Consider the following 21982-nt stretch of genomic DNA (forward strand, 5'->3'; position numbering starts at 1 on the left):
CTTGTAAATTGCGATAACTAGGCTTCCGACTGGTTAATCCAATGTCGCGTACAATGAATAGGTAGAGGAGCTTTCAAAGAACAAGTTGCTTCTTCAATTTTCAAAAAAAATTCAATAGGTCAAGAATAATCGATACTCAAAGTTTGCAAAAAACGTCAAATTTTGAACTTTGAAAATTTATAACTTTGTAAATATGCATTTAACAAAAAAGTTGCAAGAGAACTTTTATGCTTAGAATTGTCCATATTTACTAAAAAAAATTTGTCCCATAAAGAAAAACCATTTTTTCCTATTTGTTTAAACAATTGCGTTTTAAACAAAACCTATCCACTTCTCGTCAAATTAACCGGTACCATTGGATTCAGCCGGTCAAAATACATAAGATTAACTAGTTTTTACCTTTTGCCTCTTGAATGTATACGGGAACATACCCAGCTCCCGGACTAAATGGTTCGAGAGCATGGACTTCCATCAAGCTTCGCAGGTCCAGTGGAAAGGACCCTGTCTGGTAACCACGCTGCCGTGGGTTCAAATTTTTTTCTCCATTTTTTCGTATTGTAAACATGTCAAATAATAATTTGTAATGCTTCCCCGGCGATTAAATTATTTTAAAAAATATTACCGTGAAATAAATATCATGCAGAAAAGTTTATAATAATTTATTTGTATAATCGTAATTTAAAATATATATATATATATATATATATATATATTCGGGTGATAATCGTCATAGATTATCACGTAGCTGGGTGATGCACTGTTCAATGCAGCGATGGAAGAAATGAGAATCTGCAAAAGATTAGGCAGTTTTCAATTGGGCAATAAAAACAAAAAATGTGAATACAATTTCCTACAAAATGTTGAAATATACTTTTGCAGATAACATCTGTAAACATACAAATTTGATAGATAAACCAATTTATGATTGTATGTAAATTTTTTAATTTACCCAGTTTGAAATTATAACTGGATTATAAATTATAAAATTTATAAAGTTACCCAGCAATGAATTTCAAAACTATCAAATTTCTAAATTAGGCCCTCTGCAAATTTGTTTATAAATTGCAAGCTTATCAAGTCGCCCAACAGCTATTCCGGATATTGCAGAATTTTCCACATTGATAATTATTCCAAATTAAGAAACTGGCGAATATTGTCGCTGCAGTGAATAATGCATCACCTAGCTACGTGATAATCTATGACGATTATCACCCGCAAATATGAAAAAAAAAATTACGATTATACAAATAAATTATTCGAAAATTGTCTGCTTAATATTCATTTCCCAGTAATATTAAAAAAAAATTTAATCGCCGGGGTTGCATTACAAATTATTATTTGACATGTTTGCAATACCGGGAGAGGTTCTGCATCCTTGGCTGTTCTGATTTACAAACGCTCATATTTCTTACAAGGGACCAAAAAAACCGGGACACGTGTCTCATTATTTTTGAAAAAATATCGATTGATGATAGTCTTCTTAAAAAATCAATGTCCCAGAAGAGGCTTTCCTCTTTGAAAATTGTAATATTGACCCACGGTCGATAACGAAGGGCACCCCGATACCGCCGTTGCCGTATATAGAGTGAAAGTGAAAGCTGCCTGGTGGTTGATTACAAATACAGTTAGAAGACACACACAGGGCATGTCAATTTTTTCCACATCTTCCTCCATTTCGCAACGTCTTTCACAATAATTAGGGTCACAATCATCAAGTCGTGGTCCTTTGAAAACCTAGTTTCTCTCGAGAATTCTTATATTATGTCAGAATTATCAGTAAAAAATAAATTTGCAAACGATTCTAACCGTTATATGCTGTCGTCTGCTACCCGCTGATTTCAAACTTTTGAAAAGTTCATATATTTTGTGAAAATAATCATTTCCTCAACAAAAGGTTTGATTTTTCACCATTTCATTGATCCGGGGATCTCGCACAACCCCGGATATTCGACAAATTTTCTTTCTTTTGTTCGCAAATCCTTCAGAAAATATATATATTGAATCAGTGTCGTACCTATAAAAAAATGTAAAGTCGGATTTAACCAACACTCTTAACGCTAGTTGAGGCTCTCTCATACAGACTTTTTAGAATTCTAATTAGTGTATTTCTGACCCCGAAATCAAAAAGTTTTGACAAGCTATGAGAGTGATTAAATGATAGTAAAACTCTTGACAAATCCACCACAATGGCTTAGCTATGTCTGTTCTTTTTTTTGCGAATAAATTTTCGGAAGATGCCAAGGTGAAAATATTATCCATGCCGTCCCTACCTCGGCGAAAACCTGCTTGTGCTTCCGGAATAATGTAATTGTTGCAGCAAAGATAGATCTATAACGTTTAAAATATTACTTGAACAAATAAATTTAAATTTCTTACTTCTAAGAGTGGACACTAGGTTGGGAAATTTATTAGAATACATTTCTAGCAGAAAGTGTAAAATTAACTGTATGATACAGAAAAATATTGATGTTTAAATTGGATTAACTATCCAAAAAATAAAAAGAAGTTATAGCTAAGTTGAAAAATAAAGTATGAGGAGGACGGAGTGTGCATCCTCTGTGTGCACTCGATACAATGAGAGATGCTGCTCTGACAGAACGATGCCTCGATGGATGCGTACAAATTTTCATAGGCGTGAGAACTCGCAATGCGATGTATTAAATTAGATGTAATTAAATAATAATGATATAACAAAATCTAAGTGTTATAATAGCCGAATGACAAGACTTAAAAAGATGTAACCAGGCACGAGATGAGAGCGGACTTAACGTAGTTATTTTTAACTCATGCTGTAAGTTTCATTGAAAAAATCTAAGTCAGTTACTTCGTTTAGACAATACTCACTTAATTTCAATGAATGCCATTTAAGCAAAGGCGCACTTATAATAATTAGGTTCAATATGTAGGATATTGATCTTCTGACATTTCATGGCAACTGAATCACTATTATGGCTTTCATTCAAATGTTAACCATAACTTGATTTTTTGGGGATGTTTGATGTTATTTTTATGTTATATTAATCAAGTGCGAAGGGGGCGTTTTGTTCCTCCCACATAAGTCCTCCCACAGCTGCAAGTGATTTTGTAATCTACATTACATCAATCTAAAATATATAATTTGATATTTCCCAATTTTATACATTTTTTTAACTTCAAGTTAACTCTTAAAATATTAATTATTTTAAATCGGTTTGGATATCTTTTGAAATTTGATGAAATCTTATCTTGAAATGGAACTGAGATAATCTTCCTGTTTAATATCAATTATTCTATCAACTATTCTATTACACAGACCGACAAAACGTTTACCCAAAGACCGGACTAGATGAACCTAAGGATTTTGATGTTCTAAAAATGAATCCTTTATCCAATTTTTTTCTAAACGTCAAGCTTTCGAGATATTGTTACCCAAAAAAGAGATATGGCACCATAACCATTTCAGTTTCACATTCAAAAACTGGCAAAGATCCGCCATCTTAAATTTTGCAAAACTGAGTCCAAATTTGGATTGAGTAAACTCAAAAACCTGTCTATACAGAACCCTTCATCAATCGAATAACACAATTTTCTTTTCCTTTTGTAGTATGAAATTGAATCGGTCCGAATTGATCCAAAATGGAAATAGAAGGTTCAAAAGAGTGCTAAATATTAGGTTAAGAAATTTAAAAAAATCGCTGCTCGTGGTATACTGTTTAGAAAATTGCGGTAAAATGTGGATTCATTTTTAGGACATCCATATCCTTCAGGGTTACCTACTTCAGTCTTTGGGTACAAAAAATGTTAATTTTTGTCGGCTTATTCTATTGTTGTACCGTAAGTACTCTTAAACAATCTTTGGGTTATCCTGGGTTTTAACAATCCCTATTTTATGTTGAATAGGGTGAGTCGATACAAAATTAGTAATTCTTCCGGAGTTAGTTCCTTTCTCAAAACAATTAATAATAACGAATTTATTATCGGCTCTGCAAAGTTGTAAGTTATAATTTCGCATGTTGAGAATTAAACTGTGACTGTAAAATCAATTTTACCTTTAGAAAGAATAAGAAACGTATCTGCTACATAACGAACGTGCATCGGTAGTTGAAACCCCAATTTTCCTGAGCCATTTGTTTCAAGATCTTGCATAGAAGATGTCAAAGAAATAAGGTTTTTCCTTATTAATTTTAATTTGTTGTTTTCCAAACGTTGAATAAGAATATTTTACATCCCGATGTTCTTTTTATACATTCTAAGAGTTTACGTCAATTTCGTGAGGTATTGTTTTATCGCCACCACTTTCCTCAATTTCGGCATACCATTTAACCTCTGTTTTTACTGGATATTTATACGAACTATGGAGTCGTACTTAGGACATCGTTGATAGGCGTAAAGATGTCATTACTATAAAATTCATGATTTCTGGATGCTTTATAACCCTTATTTCAGGGAAATAAAATGTATCCTCTCACAGACTTCTTTCACGGGTCTGTAAATTGGAACTTACCATTCGCAAAATAGATATCGTAAAACGCCTATAACACGCGTATGTTGCATAAAATGTATTATGAAACTCGAGTTTTCATAACCTTTCACCTTTTTTAACAAATAAACATAAATAAAACGCAGGATTGAAAAACAAAATTTTCTTTACATTTTCTGTGATGTTTCGAAAGACTATAACCCTAAAAGAAATTTTGTTGATAAACAAAACACTGAAAACGATACATGATATGCTTTCGTACTTTTCCTTTTCTATTCTATGAATCGCAAAATTTTTAATTTAAAATTGCCGAAATGAAGTACATCGCATAACATAACTAGACATGCCCAATTGTTGTGTTAGCTGGCTAAAAAAACCAAGAGTTTCTCTTGGATACGGTTACAATACTTAATCACCAGTCGCGCACAATACTGTAGGGATGATTGCTGGATACCGGGCGACCTCCTACAATGTAAAGGAAGGGAGTTCCTGTCTGTACTATTTTTTCTCTACTCTCTTCCATCCCTCTAGTTGGAATAAAGTTCTATTCTGTACTATCTTGTATTTGTATTTATATTTAGTTATAAAAAGTGTCTAGGGCTAAGTAGCTCTGTAGGAAAAAGATGATACATATAACAATTAAAATGTAACGGCGATCGATTTCACGATTTAAATAAAAAATAGATATTCAACAAGAAAATAAATAAACTATTATGCACATAATTAGATGTGGGTTATTACAGAAGGATACTATAAATATACGTACCCAAATATCCATACTGAAAAGTAAATACATTGATGCACATACACACATATATATTTTTAATTTAAGGATTTAAGTTTTACCAGTGTGTGATGTCGAGGATAGGATTTGATGTGTTAAATAAGTAACCAAAAAGGTGTTTTTTTGTATTGATATTGTGAAGGTTCATTTCTTATTGTTATAGGTAGTTTGTTCCAAAGGCAAGCACCACGAATAATAAAATATCTTTGCATTTTACACGTGCGATGTGGCTGAACTTTTTATAATGTTTTGCTTTCACTGAGTTTGGAATATATCGGTTGATCTTTGTCAATAAAATAGAAGAGGTTACGAAGATAGTGCGGACCTTCATATAGGTTCAATTTTGGAGATGTTATAGATGGACCGAATGCAAGCATCAAACGTACGCCCAAGCCTGGCATTCAGCTCATCAATAATATCATCATATACTGCACATCCGTAGTCAAAGAAAGGAAGGATGAGGCATTTAACTAGGAGGATACGCGTTGAAGTAGAAAGTGATTCTTTATCCCTGTTAAGCTGTTGGAGGACTCTAAATGTTTTCCTTAAAATATGCGCAACTTGTTCATTCTAAGTAAGAGAGAGATTGTCAAGGCCTTTTGTACCACCAGATCAATATCCGCATAGTAGATTATGGTTAACTGTATCAAACGCCTTAGAAATCTCAAAAAGGACAAAACCGTTATCTTCCTTCTATCAATTGTAATTTTGAGGTCAGAAATGACTTTAAGTAAAGCTGTAAGTGTAAGGTGCCTGGCACAGAATCCAGATAGCATTGCGTCAATTAAACTATTTGTTTCAATGTATGCGGTACGTTGCTGATGGACAGTGCGTATCAAAGGTTTATACAAGTCACATAGGATGGAGGATATAGGATGGATATCGGATGAAAGTCTTTAGGAGAGGTAGGGCTAGCTTTTTAGGAACAGGGCGATCAATCGCCTCCTTCCAGGCATCAGGAAATATTTCCACCTGCAGATATATAGTGTGGATATGCAAGTGAATAGCGCCTATAACTGGTAAAGCAGGGCGACTAATTTTAATTAAAATACCAACCGAACATTAAGCACTTAATTTTACCTGAGAGAGTTTTTTAATTAGGGTTTCTGGTATGGAGAGGCGCAAATTTGTGAAAGGCTGAAAATAAAAATTTAGTCCGACAAATCGCCTTTCTATTTATATCATTTGGATAGAGGAGTTAGACTAGAGGAGGGATTAAAGGAAAACTGGTATTAGATGCTGATAAGATCATGGTTTGAGAAGAAAAAATTAAATCTTGAGTAGAAAAAATCGCCTTGTCCAAATCATCTTCCACAATCATCAAGTCAGTCCATGTACTTGAATTATCAGTGTGTTGGTTGGTATCGTAGGAAACTATTAATAATCTGACATGGAACCCTACTGATCGTAAATAGTGAGCTAAATTGTTGGTAGCTTTAAGAGTTTTGTAAATTACACCCACCAATAGACAGTGTTGAGGCGAAGATGCCTGGATAAAAAGGTACACAGCAGTAAGGTTATTTGCAAGAGGATCCAATCCAACCTGTACACCCCTTAAGCTGTCATGAATATAGAGACAGACCCCACCCTCTCTTCTCTTGTCTTTATCTCTGCAGAAAAGTGTGTAATGATCAAGTGCTAAAAGACTCAGGAATGTCAGGCCTGAGTTAGGTCTCGGACACGGCTACGATATGATAGGAACAAGACATAAAGTGATGGTTAAATTCAAGTTTAATGGGGATTTAAAGATTGAGCGTTAAAGTCAGAAATATTTAAATTTTCCATTATGAGAGTGGTAGGTAAAGTTCAAGAATAGTTAAATATAGAAGTGCCTGAAATACATAAATAAGTTGAAAAAGCCTTTCCGTGAAGCAAAAGTAACAGAGATTAATAACCAACAAAATCCAGTTCACTTGATTAGATAAAGAAGCATAAATTGAAATTTCGGTGTACAATAACTCTACCATGAATCTCATTTAGATTAGTGGTCCCAGGGCTCGCACTTGAGCTGCCAGACACTACTGCAGAGATGGCACTAGTGGGCAATGGAGAACATACCTTTCAAACGTAGTCCATTTTACGCTTTTGAAGTTTTTCAACCAATTTTTTCGAGATTCGGAAATTACCACATGCCAAAGTCACGATATCGAAAATTGGTTCAGAAACTTACTTGGTCAGGACGTTTTTTAAATTACAATTCTCATAATTTATTTTCTCCAACAATTAGTGTAATTAAAGGTCTTGTGGACAGTTGTGTAAAATTGAGTGATACCGAATTCTAAAAGGAAAGCTTAGATCAACTTAAATTAACTCTAGTACAAAATAATTACCCACTTCAATTAATTAATAAAATCATCAAAAAAAGTATTTATGAAATTTACAATAGTTTCTCTAAAAATAACAAATGGAATGAAACTTAGACAGCTATTTAATGTGTTTAAATACTCTCTTCTTGGCTTCTTTTAATTGACTAAAACGCTTCCAGCGTTTATTAGAATGGCTAAGAACTCTTCAGCATGCCTATATAAACCTGGCATTGGACACCAGGTAAAGATTTCGTCCCATATTCTTCTGAACGCCGAGAATTGGCTCAAATAGCATATATGAATTTTCCATCTCCACTGCCCTTTACTTAATAGTAGAAAGTAATGTTGGTGGTTCATATAGCGTGCTCTCGTGCAGTAGATTCGAGGATGCAGTGCCACAGAGGTGTTTCACCGCCTAGAGTAGAAGGGAGAGGTGGGTCAGAGAAAACGCGCAGTTTTTCTCTGACCCATCTCGACTCTTCAAAGATCCTCCAGTTACCGTTGACCACACCCCCAATCCAGATTATGTCAAAGCATTTTTGAGAGAATTCTACGAAGTCCAGTATCCACTGAAAGAAGACTCAGAGAACATAAATAGCTTCTAGAAGCCTGAGGAAGAATTGCCACTCTTCACTACCGAAGATGTGAAAAAAGTATTAAGAGGCATTAAGAACTATTCTGCTGCGGGGCCAACTGGTATCAAGATCTTCTGATGGAAGAAGTATCCTTCACCCTACTAGCATCTTTACAACATTTTAAACTCATATCTAAACTCGGAAGAACCTATTACGGAGTGGTTAGTGGAAGGGTGCACAGTGCTCCTACAAAAGATTGACAACTTAGCTGGCCCTAAGAATTACAGGGAAATTGCTTGTCTGAACACAATGTATAGTTTCTTTACACCTCTCTTAAATGATAGGATTGTTCGGGCAATCGGACAAAGACGCAAAGACGCAGCATCCTACCAGCGCTACCTATCGATATCCTGGATTAATTACTGGCAAGCTTTCGATTCAAGCGCCCATAGACTTATCATATGGCTGTTGCAAAGTTTAAAGGTTCATCCGCAAATCATAAGGTACATAGAGAGGTTGATGCTACTTTATAAAACCAGATTTACTAGCTCATTTGGAAAACATCGATTGACGTTTAACAACTTCACCTTTCAGAGAGGTGTCTTTCAGGGCGACAATATGAGCACTCTCCTGTTTTACCTCACAACATTATTACTAGTGTCTCTCGCACTTTGCCATTCCGTAGGGTACTTTTGCGGCCAACGTGAAAATCTAGCTCTAGAGATTTTCGAAAAAAAAACATGTAGGAGATTGGAATGGAGTTCGGGTAATAATAATCACCTAAAGTTTATTTGAAGCACGGAGAACTTAATAGCATCCCTGAAAATCTTGAGCTCGTCGATAGAAGCGTTCAAGACTTAACATATATAAGGGATACTCTCCGAAGCAGATAAAAATGTCTTATCCGATGGGTGCAGCACATATAGTCACAAATGGACGAGACACTATTCTGAAAATGGTCATGAAGCATGAAGAAGTGGGCGAAGGAGCGTTTTTATAAAAAAACAGTGATGGAGGAGGCTGCTCAAACACTCGTTCTTGATTTCAATATGAGGGATAAGCAAGATGCATAAAATCTTATCTGCCTCTAGTACTCCCTCCTGAAAGTCCAGATTAGGAAAGCACAGGAGAAAAAGTTTCATCAACAGTTCCTCGACAAGAGGATGCACGGCATCTTCCACAGAAATATGAAGGGTCCGTCGATGTCGTTTGAGCTAACGTTTGCTTTTCTTAAATCGCCTGAATTTAAATCAGGTACGTAGGGTTTCCTTTTAGAGTTTCAAGACGTTGTCATTTCCATTTATGCATACCGTCGCTACATTTGAAGCCAAGACATTCTGAATTATAGCTGCAGAGCTTGTCTTGCACACCCCGAGCATCTAGGATACATAATACCTAGTTTTCCAACTCGTGCGGGAACGGCTTACATCCAAAGACACAATGCTACACTAGCAATAAAAATACCACTCCGCTAAACGCTCTTAGGGAAATAGAGTAGCTTTTCGAAAATGAATAGTGCCGCTTCGTATTCTCAACAATTTTTTCTGTTGCTCACTCGAGGCCTAACCTAGTTATCCTTAACTTCTAGAAACGAACATTATAAATGCAGTTTTTCAGAATGGCATGCGCTCTAGGTGCAATCACTTTTATTTTTCTAAATTGTCGGCTTCACCTGACAAAAAAATTACAGTCAAGGAGAATTAAAAGAAAGAAAGGTATAAGTTAGTTGCGACGGTGATAACCGGAATATTCTGTTAAGCTAATCGTCCTTAGCATCGGCGCTCTTGAAGGTGCCAAATTGTCACTGATTACTAGCCTAAAAACTATCTCTGCGTATCAACAAAATGCTAAGATTCTTGCAGGCAATTGTCCTTCGGTGACACCGTGTTCTCGGGGTGCACGAGTATTTTGCTGAATCATGGTATTGAGTCCGTCAGAGACTGTAACCACCTATGTTACGGTCTCAAAACGACGATGTGGCAAAAATGTCATGCACCCTGAGGACACAGTCACAAGGATGACCGCCTTCTTCATTTTCCCTTCAAGGATCTTAGCATTTCATTGACACGCAGGGATGCTTTTAAGGCTAATAACCAATGAAAACTTTGCACCTCCAAGAGCACTGATGATCAAGACGACTAGCTTTACAGAATATTCTGACTATAGCTGTCGCAACTCTTTTGCAAGGTCTTTATACCTCTCTTTCTTTTCGTTCTTCTTAGCCGTGCCGTTCTTGTTGACTGGGGCCGATAATTGAATACCTAACGTGGTTTGTTTATTTGAAGTCTTGGAGAACTATGTCATGCCTCGAGAGTGCGACATAAACAAGTGTCAGGACTCCAGTATTTCAAAGCGGCTTCAACATCTCTATGCACCTCATGGTGTGTGGATAATCCTTTAAGCTTTCCAACAGGTAGATGATAAATGTATGGGAATTTGAATCGACGGCTTTCCTGTAATCAATTCAGGCTGTCGATAGGAAGCACGGGTAGGATGTTGCGCGTTTACAGACACATTGATCGATGAGCAGGTTCACCCGACATCCTGCTACGCCTTTCTTTGAGTTTCGTTGTTTATACATCTCTCACGACACAGGTTCGTTTGTCCGAACAATCTTATTATTTATGATACTATCGGCGAGAAAATGGTAGGCATCTGGGTTTGAACCTTAACAAGTCAGCTAAAAAACGTTAGCGTAAGAAGTTAATTATCATTTGTAAGCTTAACAACTCAGCCAGATAATGCTAGCGTAGGAAGTCAATAATCATTTTTAAGCTTAAAATTTTCTAACTAATTAAGCTTAAAGGCGTTCATGTAACAAAAATGTTGAGCTTTGAAGACTGAAAAATGTAAAAAAAGTAAGGGATTTCGGGCACATTTAAAAAGAGTAAACTTTGAAGCATTATTTTTTATACAAGAGGCAATGGAAAAAATTTGACAACATAAATGTATATAAATAAAACATTTATGAACAAATCGCAGTTAACAAATTTGAGAAATAATGAAAATTGTTGCTTAGAATTTAAAAAATTCACAACTGTTCTATCTTCAGTTCCAATGAAGACATTAAAGCTTTTCGAACCTCAAACTGCAACGCAAAAGTTCTGTAATTATTTACAATCCCCAGGAAAGATGTGGCTGTTTTTGCGGGCGAAACGCAAACCATCAGCAGAGAGTGGGAAACTCAGCGACGAGACTCCCACTACGCGAACTCCGCGCGGAGTGGGAGAGACTGCCCGGCCAGCGGAGTGGGAGGCCGGCGCACTAGCACTTGAAAGGACGGGTTACGTCCATCGTTACTCACGGATTGACTCGATTGAATGATCAGACGCATCGAGTTGATTGTTCGAAAATTTTGCGCTGTGTGACAACCATGTCACAGAGCACGAAACCAGTTTCCTGCTTAGCAGGAAGTAGCAGCCCCAGAAAATTAACCATCACAAAGATGGATACGGAAGAAACAAAAAGCGCATTTTCCATCTACACTTCAAGAAGCAAAAAGCGAAATCTCGCGAAGGAATCGGTTAACGCTATGGATAGCGTTCACAGTGGCCAATCCTCGGTCACCTCAATACGAGGAGCCAGGAGGACGTCAAGAACGTCAGTTTTGAGTAGATCAGTATCTGACTCACAATTACCCGCGGATAAAAAATTGAAAACTGCCCCTAAAAATTCAAATACAACTATAGGACCGGGATAAATACCTCCAATCAGTGTTATCTTAGTACTGCCTGTACAAAAGTATTGACCTGCCCGCTATTAGAATCGTAATGAGAAATATCCCCGTCGCGTAACCGGAAGACTCGGTTCTCTCCGAACTCAATGAGGAAATATTTAAAATTTCGTCAGTTGCTCGTATGAGAAACAGACAATCTAAGAAAGCCTTACCAATGCTTCTGGTAATGGTGTCAAACACGCCACAAGCGAAAGAGCTATTTAAACTGCAATCCATTGAGTACATTAAAATTAATGTCGAGCCATATCTAACCCCTAATTATAGAGGTTGCTCTGCTTTTAAATAAGCATCCAAAAAAACCCGCTATTAAAAAATAAAAAACACACAATTTGCCCAAGGAAATTGCTCCCAATAAACTAAGTAAAGAGACCACACTAAAAGAAAATTCTAAAAGCGATCGCACCCCTCTAAACAGTGCCTCGCCACCGGAAACAAAATAAACAGACATAATGGGAGGGGGGGGGGGGGGGGGGGGGGGGGGTAATATTAACGAAGCTATACATTCAACCACCGAGATTATAAGTAATTTACTTGCACAGGCTATCGAAAATGGCCACCTTTAACAATAACACTTTAAAAATAATTTTTTGGAATGCTCAAGGTATTCTTAAAAAAGACACGAATCAGCCACATACCTCTACAAAAATAACATTACCATTTTCTTGCTCAGTGAAATTTTACTACGCGAATCTCTACGCGTTAAGCTAGTTCGTGGCTATAAACGATACAGAAATAACTCAAATAGAGGTACCTCGATCTTAATTTAAGAGAATATTGATCACCATGAACTAATAATTCCTGAACTTGAAACCCTCGAAGCTACTGCCATACAAATAAAAATTCACGGGAATCCACATGCTATAGTTTCACTCTATTAGACTCCCTGTCGCGAATTTCTAAAAAATGACTAGAGAAAAATATTCAAATTTACACCCTCAGTAATTGCTGCAGGTGACCTAAATGCTAAACACTTAGCCTGGCATAGCAGAACAACTAACAAAATCGGTAAACAATTATTTGAATTTATAAATCATAAGAATCTCTCAATCTCAGCTTTGCAATTTTCAAAAGTAACTTTTACAACCACGACATTTTCACTATAGACGAGCTTGACCAGAACATCGTCCAGTCCTCTAAGTCTTTTCACCAATTGTAAAAAAGCCCCTGTCGCGCCTCGCTATAATTTTGCCAAAGCAAATTGGCCAGCATTCAACATAACCCTAGAAACACACGTTAACTTTGAAGCTTCAATGACAAACGCTTTCCACATTGACGACGCCATAACCCATCTCACCTCTAGCATGAAAACTGCCATGCACAGTTCAGTTCCTCAAACTACCGTTAACAAATACGATCCACCTCTCAGCCCTGAGATTGAAGACCTTATCCACACTCGCAATAAACTGCCGTACACACCAAAAAACTTAAAGCTGTATCCTTAAAAGCATCATTAACCACCTTCGGAGAACTATAGCAATTAAAATTCAGGAGCACAGATGCAAAAATTGGAATAAAAAAGTTGGTACACTTTAAATTAAAGATAACTCTATTTATCGCATGACTAAATCCCTAACGAAGACGCGATCTAATATTCCCTCTCTCAAAAATTCAAATCAAATGTTTACGTTCTCTCCTACCGATAAAGCAAATCTTCTAGCGGCAAATTATGAAAGTAACTTCGCTGCACATAACGAACAGTCCGACCCTCAGCACATTGCAGAATGTGAAAAAATGGTCTCCGATTTTCTTAGAATCCCAAGCACCGACAATTTAAAGAAAATAACTCATAAGGAAATAACAAAACAAATTGAAACTACTGAAAATAAGAAAGCTCCCGGTCCTGATTCAGTTTCAAATATAGTCCTCAAAAAACTTCCGATTTCTTGCCTCACCCTCCTCGCTAATATCTTCAGTGCCTGTATTCAATTAAGCAACTTTCCTAACTCATAGAAAATAGCTCACATATTAGTTTTTCAGAAAAAAAGCAAGGAACCATATCATCCTACCAGCTACAGTCCCATTAGTCTTCTTAATACAATGAGCAAAATTTTTGAAAAAATAATACTTACTCGCGTAAACTATCACCTCGAGAAAAACAGCATCCTTAAGTCACCACAATACGGTTTTAGAAAAGGCCACTCAAAGCATCACATGATGCTCAAGCTTACCGAATACAGTAGTTTAAATTTCAGTCGAAGAAAACACACTGAAGCTATTTTCCTCGATGCAGAAAAATCTTTTGATAATGTCTGGCATGTGGGACTGCTCAGAAAATTAATAAATTACAATTTCTCAAGAGGACTCATCTTCTTTATAAACTCCTATCTTTCTAACAGAAAATTCTCAGTTAAAACAGGCCAGACACTTTCAAAACAGAAAGATGCTGCCCTAAGGCAGCATCTTACGTCTGGCATTCTTTATTATCTACGTAAACGTCATCCCTGAGGACCCCGAAGTTACAATTGGATTATATGCAGACGACACCGCACTATTCACTTCCTCTTGGTCAGTTCCGAAAATCTTAAAATTACGTAACAAAGCTCTTGAAATTATTGCGGCATGGACTAAGATTTGGAGAATAAAAATTAATGTAGCAAATTCAGAATCAATTCTTTTCTCAGTCAGAAAGCCTGTTAAAATAGATCCACTAAAAACGTTTAATGAACCAATAGAATGGAAAAGTTCCGTAAAATACCTTGGGGTTAAACTCCATAAATGCCTTAATTGGAAGCAGCATATCCATGAAACTAAAGGGAAAGCTTTCGGGGTTTACTCGCGTTTAAACCCTATTATTAATATAAACTCGAATCTTAAACCTGAATATTAAATCCTATTTTACAAAATGTTTATCCGACCAATCATAACCTACGCCTGTACAATTTGGGGTGGTGCGTCAAAAAGTAACCTCAATCACATCCAGATTATACAAAATGAATTCCTCAGACGCATTATAAGAACCCCCAGATATACCAAGAACTGTGTCCTTTACAGAAAATTTCAATTACTTTATATTTCAGAGTATATATCAAAGAAACTGCCACTAAATTCTTTGAATCAGCGTCATTATCACCGTATAAAAATATATCCTCTCTCGGGAAATATGATTTTGATCCGCTTCTCAAGCACGCGATGCCAAAAGACTTCCACATGAAATGAGGAATTTCAACGAATTTCATTCTTCCACCCTTCTAAATTTCTCTCAGATTGTGTAACAATGCCCAAACGGGTAACGCACAACAACTTCTTCCAGTCCAATCATTCTTCAGGGAGATCATTATTCGCGAGTGCGTGACTGGCGCGGCCACGCCGCGCTAGCCGCCCCTTCCCGTGCATTGGATCTCACAAGAGGGGGCGATAGTTGGGGCCCCCTCATCCCCACCGTTTTTTTCACCGTTACTCACTATGCCGCCTGACTAGTTCCAGCAAGTTTCTCTCTCTCTCTCTCTCTCTAAAACTCGTTTTCTCACTCAAGAATCGTCAACTCTTCTAACCGGGTCGTCCCATCCGATATTACCTAGGGAAGCATTGACTGTTCATTGAGACATGTCTCTCTGGATGGGAGGACGAAATTAAAAGAAGAGAAAGGCGTGGCACAAGTGGTAGGGACCATCAATGATTATCGGCAGGATGCGGTAGTCTTCATTCCGAACAGAGGTTATAGAGGTCAAAGAACCTTATTACTAGGAGGTGATAGATCTGAACTAACCTCATCACCAGGAGGTAATAAAGAGGTGTTGAGAATTCAAGGACGCCAGGAGGCGAGACACTCAGTCACCTATTACCAGCGGAAGATTACCTCTCGGTTCCGACTGGCAGGGAAGGTATCAAAGTAAGTGTTAAAAAAGAGCGAGCTGCCTTTTTCTTGCTGCCGGTCGGAAGAGGCGTCAATACCTGGGCATAGTTCTGGAGCACACGGGTCAAAGAAGGGCATCAGCGATCGGCAGCAGAAAAAAGGCGCCCCCCCTACTTTCTGATACTTGTTTTCAAACCAAAAAAAATGTCTAAAAATATCACAATTTTCATGAAAGCAACTACAATCACGTGCTTCCGGGAAATTTTAAATAATTACAGAGCCTATCCGTACAGTGTGGGGTTTAAGTCGCTTTCATATATTTATTATCACTAAAGATAGTACAGTTGCACATTTTTGTAATTTTAAGCAATAACTTTTAGCATTTCTCAAGTTTTTAACTGCATTTTTTTCATAAATGTTTTCTTTGTATTCATGAATTTTTTCAAATTTTTCCCATTACCTTTTGTATAGAAAATATTGCTAGAAATTTGACTATTCCTAAATGTGCTCCAAATTCCTTACTTTTTTTTTGCATATTTCAGTCTACAAAACACAACAAGAATTTTACATGAAACTCTTTAAGCTTATCTACTATCGAGGAGAAAATGATAGGCATCTGCCTTTGAAGTTTAACAACTCAGCCAAAAAAAATGTTAGCGCAATAAAAAAATAGTCATATAAAAGCTAAAAGTGTTCTGCGTAAACGAAAAGTAAAAAAAAGTAAGGATTTTCGGGGACATTTAAGAACAGTGAAGTTTAGAGCATTCTTTCTTATACAAAGAGCAGTGGGAAAACTTCCGAAACCCACTTTTCTTCAAAGTATATATGATTTCAAATATTCACATTTTTCAAAATAATAAGTAGGATTCAGTTTAATTTTTTATGCAAAAATATTTGATTCTTCAATTAAAAATAAACTAAAAACTAATTAATTCGCATTGACTGATCGTTCCTCCTGTGGCCATTTAGTGCCTTTGTTAATCTTATGTGGTAACTAAATTTAATTATACAAATTGATATTTTCAGAATATATTGATATGTTCGGAAAGGTACGCAGAACAGAATGATCCAGTTTTTAGTTGCCACCATTTGCCATTGTGATTGAAATTAAAATCGAAAGATGCAGCTGATATTAAGCAAGCAATGCCAATATCATGAAGAAAGACGCGACTCATACTAGTCTGAGAAACGAAAATTCTTAATTTTCTACAGAGTTGCCTAAAATTTGGTGTAAGAGGGGTTTTGGGGTCGCTGTTTTCTGTACATACGTCCAAAGTTACTTGACGCTGAAATTTAGGATTTAAAAATTGCGTATCTAATATGTGTCAAAATTTTTCAAATGGGTGACTTTTTTATGGGTTGTGATTTTTTTTCGGGAATGTGTGAAAAGCTAGAGTTTTACATAAATAAAATGGCCCTAAAACATTTTTTTAAAATTGTCATTATTTGAGTCGTTATTGTTATTTAACTTTTTTAGTATTGTTCTCGTAATTAATTTTTTCTTCCCGATCGATATAAAACTATCGCCATAATTTTTTGTATGTTTCGTTAAATATGTTCATTCTATAAAATAAAAATCATTTTACCATTGTTCCATACATATTGATGAAATTAGCAACAATTTTTATAAACAAATAAAATTCGTTCTAACTTCTCAATTTATTGCAATGTTTTACTTGACTAATTACGATAGTTCGTTTAATTACGAAGATTTTGGCAGCGCGACGTACGATATTCACGTTAAAACGTGTAAGATGCTGCAGGTCGAGACACGCTGCAGCGCGCAGCGAGATTCATGTATCGTACGTCACGCGGCATGGAGCGCGGAACGTCAACACGGAAACGCGTAAGCATTGAAATCAATTGAGAAGTTAGATCGAATTTTATTTGTTTATAAAAATTGTTACAGATTTCATCAATATTTATGCAACAATGGTAAAATGATTTTTACTTGATAGAATGAACATATTTAACGAAACATGCAAAAAATTATGGCGATAGTTTGTACCGATCGGGAGAAAAAAATTAATTTCGAGAACAATGCTAAAAAAGTTCAATAACAATAACGGCTCAAAAAATGAAAATTTTGCAAAAATGTTTTAGGCCATTTAATTTATGTAAAACTTTAGCTTATCACGCATTCCCAAAGAAAAATCGCAACCCATAAAAAAGTGGCCCACTTGACAAATTTTGAAACATATAGGAGCTGCAAATGCATAATATATTGCCTGAAAAGGGGTGACAGGGTGCAAATAAAAACCATTTTCAATCAAATTTAAACAGTGTTTAATTTAGATCAAAGTTATACAAGGTCGTGAGGCCTTCAGAAAAGTTTAATTATGTTGTGATATCAATCAAAATTATGAGGCAGTATTCTTTCTAATGATTCAGTGTAGAAGAAATGATGTTTTAACTAAAAAAATGTTTTTCTTGGAAAACAAATTTCGAGATTTTGGCTTTCACAGTAATTTTTGCAATGGAAAATTTGAAAATACTCTAAACAACTTTAAACTCTCACTGCTAAGTCTACTGATTCAAGAAATTTTCAAACATTTAAATTTTTTGAAGTCAAGAATTTTCAGAAACAGAAATGAATTAGAAGCATGTTTACCATAAGATGAAATTACTGATCTTGCGAAAAATCAGATTTTTCTTAATAAAAAATTTTTAGACAGTGATAAAAAACATGAGAAAAAACTTTCTGTGTTGATTGGCCAGCAAACTAATGTTCAAGAGCTAAATTTAAATTTACACAGGATCTTTGAAGAAGGAGATACGGATCCTTGGTCTGTAAATTTGACAGATATTAAAATTGCTGATTCAGTTACAAATATTCTCAGATTAGGTAAAGGCTTTACTAACCGTATTATAAAAAGTAGGTCGAAACAAATGATAGAAATGGTCAAAGATGCCAAAACAAGTATAAACAGAATTCCGATATTAGATCTGCATGATTTCTGAAAAAGGTTGTCATATTTGTCAAAGAGCTTTTTTTTGATAAAAAATGATGGCACATTAGTAATATTAATCGTAAAATGTCTATAGGTATCATGATAACGAAAAGTTTTCTTAAAAACAACCTTGATATAATTGGCATGAATGCTGATAAAGGCAATATTACTGTTTGTATAAAAAGATCAGATTATGTTAGGGATATGGAGGATTTACTTCCCAATCATGATCATTTTGATTTATTAAATGAAAATCCGTTATTTCAACTATTAATACTCCTATTACATTTTTAGAACAAAACTTTATTCTGATTCTCAAAGACTCTATCACAACTTCAAAATAGATCAGTTGAACAGACAATTGCATATAGACTGGATAATATTAAAACAAGTACTCGATTTTGCCGAGAAGATTTTATCAAAGGCATAGTTTTTATTATTAATTTAACCCTTTTTTAATTTAATGGATCTTCCTATGGGCAAAAGTTTTTTAAAACAGTTTTCATTCAAAACTCTAATTCACGCATGAAATAGAAATAGAAAAAAATTACCAATTGAAATCGGAAAAGCACATATTCAGGTAGAATTTCAAATTTATTTTGTGCTCATCTTTTTCATAACAAAATTGTAATAATCTAAAACTTAGTTGACAGAGCTCTAGATTTGTCCAACGTTTCACTTCACCAAAGGAATTTTAATATTGTTAGGAATATCCTTTTTCTAAATCATTACCCACAAAAGTTAATTGAGAAATATATTACAATCAGAATTTAAAACATCAAAAACCAAAAGGAAAGTAATATTTTGCCTGCAGATAATTAGAAAGAATGGAAGGAATATAGTTCGTTAATACTTTTATTCTTCTATTGTTAGGTCAAATTCAAAAATAACTTTTTGTAAGTGTCTGTTAGATAAGTTTGAAAAATGTGGTGTTGTCTACAAGATCACTTGCAAGATCGGTAAGTTGACTTGGGACGCTGTTATAAGAATGTTCTTACCAGACATACAAAGGAATTTGTTGACGTTGACCATGAATTTGACTGGGATAATGTTGTAATATTAAAAGTGAAAGTAACGAAAGAAAGACTGCTAATATATGATTAATTATAATTAATAGAGAGATTTTATGAACCTTGCTTTTCTTTTACTTTCTCTATTTCTGGTGTACTTATGACGAATATTTTTGTTGCGTTTTTAGCGGATTTGCAATGTAAACCTCACTTGATTCTCAGGTATCAAGGAGAGAACATCGTTTCGGTCCTGTTTCTACTCACTCAAATTTTCTTATCTGGATAAAGTTACTGTATGAGTACCGAAACGTTGATGAATATTATTTACCAATGTTTTGTTATTATGATTTGATAATAATAAAAAAGACGAAAGAAATTTAAAAAAGAGAAGGAAGGCGATTTGGTTTGTTGCCTTCTCATTTCTCTTTCCTATTGTTTCAATTTTGTCCGATTTTTCTTTTTCAGGAAAAAAATATCTTTTTTCAAATTTTAATAGGATTATGTTATGGCGATTTTCCAAATTTGGTCGTTGGATTCTTGGTTTTGTTTTCAGAAATTCTATACATTAAAAACAATTAGAAATATTTTGAATTTTAAGACATATGCAACACATGTCAGACATTACGACCACATACTATAGTTTTAAGGCGTGCATCAAGATGACGCACGCATGTTTTACCGGCGTAATTACATTTACTTCTCTACTTGCTATACATACATCGAAAGTCGAATTTTTTATAGGGATGCACTGAAAGGATTTTTACATGTTTGAATAGATCTCAGTAAAAATTGTTTGAGATACTTACATTTTATAGGCTTAGTTTTTTATTTGAGCCCCTGGGGGTAGCCTACCCAAATTGCATTATTTGGCATTAAAATAAAAAAATACGCTTGTGGAGTCTAAGTTTCTCAACGCTCCTGTCTCAAACTGAATCCTCGAAAATCCCCTTGTATTGAGTTTTACTCACATTAAAACATTTTGGCTGCAATATTGGATCCGTTATTTTCAATTTGTAACTTTTGACGCCAAAATCTGAATTAGCGACGTCAAAAAACCCTTTTTTGCCCAAATTCATACAAATCCGACAAATTATTGAATGATCTTCTGCCTCTTTTTTCCTTTATTATAAAAGTTTCTTTAGTGAACCGATCACGCTTATTTAGGTAAATATCGTAGCAACATCGTTTTAACACTTTTTGTGCATTTTGTTACACAAGTTCACTTTTTTCATTTATGTTTTTAAAGTTTATTTCTAAAAGTGATCAAATTGCTGCCACTGGTCCAAAGTCTGTCGACACAAACCTCTGTCAATTATAAGTAAAAAATAGCTGCAAATAATATTACTTACTTATTTCAAAGGATAATTTTTTGGGATTTCTCCTAATTTTTTGTACGAATAGCAAGAATTATTAAAAATAAATTTATTCAGTGAATTTTTTGTATTTCAAGAGAAGCAGGTCGAAGGACGGATCGATTTTCCTGAATTTCATCTCAGCTTGGATCGATTTCGAAAAATTCGACCTTGAACACACGCTGGGTCGGATCAGATTTAAAGATTTGAACATGCATCGAATTTCATCGATTCGACAAATTACTTTACTTTAAGTCCCTTTAGGAGAGGAAAAACTTCCGCTTCACGTAATCTATAAATGATTCACTACAAATAAGCAGTATGAAATATAGGTTCGAATATTTATTTTTATTCTAGACATTAATTTTTACATAAAACCGATCACTTTGGCCTGTATTGTATCTGATATTTTTATTCAAACATTTTAACCTCATATTTGAGATCAGAGACCTGAAAAATTCCTTAGTAGAATTTTTTTATTAAATTGATCTTTTTCTTTCAACTTAAGTCCGCCATATTGGATCCGCCATTTTTAGTTTTCGGGTTTTTGGCAATTCTTTTTTATCACAATAGAGAAGTCTTGATTTAGTTAAATGAGCAGATTTGAAATTAACGAGAAAAAGATTCAACTAAAAACCATAGCTTAATGCATGAAATATTATTTCCAGGTGCACATTACAATCAAAAATTCAATTGTTTTTCAAATAATGTGATGTTCAATATAAATTTCCAAGACCAAACATATTTGCTCGAACTTTCTGCATATTTTCCCATTATTATTGATCAGTACACCTATAATCTCATAAAAAAAACTATCAGTCAATGTACTTTAGATCATAAGTTGTACTGTGTTGTCACGGACTTTGTCACTTTTGCCCGCAGTGCGCCGCCAATTTTTTAATTTTTCACCTTCACACCAAATTTTATGCTATTGTAATAATTTGAGCAAATTTAAAGTAAGCCACTTCGACTACAAATCTTTCAATTAATATAAAGTTATGGGAACAATTTATATT

General features: G+C 35.1%; 1 protein-coding gene across 7 annotated transcripts in view; it reads left to right on the forward strand.

Moving 5' to 3' along the window:
* The window catches only part of LOC117170577 (CCR4-NOT transcription complex subunit 4), a 424579-nt gene that overhangs the window by 324396 nt on the left and 78201 nt on the right, over nt 1-21982 (forward strand). The window contains exon 12 of one of the 7 annotated variants that reach the window (XR_004466824.1): nt 21065-21298. The exons of the other annotated variants lie outside the window; for them this stretch is intronic. The gene's annotated coding sequence lies outside the window, so the exon portion shown is untranslated. The remainder of the gene's footprint in view (nt 1-21064; nt 21299-21982) is intronic. 7 annotated transcript variants of the gene reach the window in all.

This window comes from Belonocnema kinseyi, chromosome 4 (assembly GCF_010883055.1).
Source record: "Belonocnema kinseyi isolate 2016_QV_RU_SX_M_011 chromosome 4, B_treatae_v1, whole genome shotgun sequence".
NCBI classification, from domain to species: domain Eukaryota; kingdom Metazoa; phylum Arthropoda; class Insecta; order Hymenoptera; family Cynipidae; genus Belonocnema; species Belonocnema kinseyi.